Raw genomic sequence first — 1,236 nt, forward strand, 5'->3', positions numbered from 1 at the left:
TCATAGGAGCCATCCCACCACGTCTCCGTGATGCCAATAAGGTCGTAGCCCTGCAGGCGTGCGCACGTCTCTAACTCCTCTTGTTTATTCCCCATGCTACGTGCATTTGCATAGAGGCCTTTAAGTTGGGCCCCCGATGAAGCTGTCTTACTGGCTGGAGTCCTTTGTGCTGCTCTTCAGGCACTCTCCTGCTGACCTGTGCTCCTTCTCCAGGCTCTGGGCATCTATTGCTGGCCCTGGCATCAAACTGGTGGTAGGAGTATGGATTGAGGTTCCCCTCCCCCGGCATCTCGTCCTATTTCTGGTCTCTTGCCACCTTCTACAAGTAGCAGTCCCCAGACTGCTGATTCTTTGTGCCTTCAGACAGCCTGCAGGTCAGGAAACCCTTTGGAGTGCTCCTCAGCATTGAGCAGAAGAGAATTCCCTAGAACTAATCAAGTTGAAGTAAGTTTGAGAACCGTGGATTGCTTTTCTGATGTGCTGCTTGGAGCAGCTTCTGTCATGTGAGGCTTTGTTGTGGGGCATTGCGTTAACTTCTTCCTGTGATCTGAACAACTTCTGAAAGCTGCAAGTGTTCTGTCCTACCATCACTGTTGGGTCGAGGCTCGTTCTTGGCATTTTTTTTGTGGATTTAGGCCTAGAAAATGCAGCTAGGCATGACTGCTCCATGGCGTTTGTTAGTGATGAGTAATGAAATCCTAGATTGGTGACTAAGGAGTAGATCCAGGTTCCTATTCTCCCATCCACAAAATGTAAGGGAAAATATTGCTGCTTGTTTAAAAAACAAACCCAAACAAGTCAGTTAAGTGACCTGACTGAACTACTCTTAAAATACTTTTATAGCTTGAGTGGCCATATGACCTCCTGCAGCTCATATTGGCAGATTGTGTCTTTTGTGACCTTGTCTCTGTAATTAGGGCTCTAGGAAGGAGTCGTGGGATCGCTGCACTTGTACTGGTAGCGTGAGAAACCAGTGGCTGAGAATTATTTTTTTTTTTTTTTTTTTTAACTTTGGCTAAGCCTGTTGAATTATTTTTTTTTTTTTTTTTTTTAACTTTGGGGGTTGGAGTAGGTCAGGTTTAGGTGTGCACCCTCATGAGTCTGGAGACTTTTCACCTTTCACTGCTTTTCAGCTTCTGTGGTTGTTCCCCTTCTGACTTTGCTTGTTTCTGCATACATGTAGATAATCTCTTGTCGTGGTTTAACCTCAGCCAGCAACTGAGCCCCACACAGCCA

Source organism: Aptenodytes forsteri, unplaced genomic scaffold (assembly GCF_000699145.1).
Source record: "Aptenodytes forsteri isolate BGI_AS27 unplaced genomic scaffold, ASM69914v1 Scaffold17, whole genome shotgun sequence".
Classification (NCBI taxonomy): domain Eukaryota; kingdom Metazoa; phylum Chordata; class Aves; order Sphenisciformes; family Spheniscidae; genus Aptenodytes; species Aptenodytes forsteri.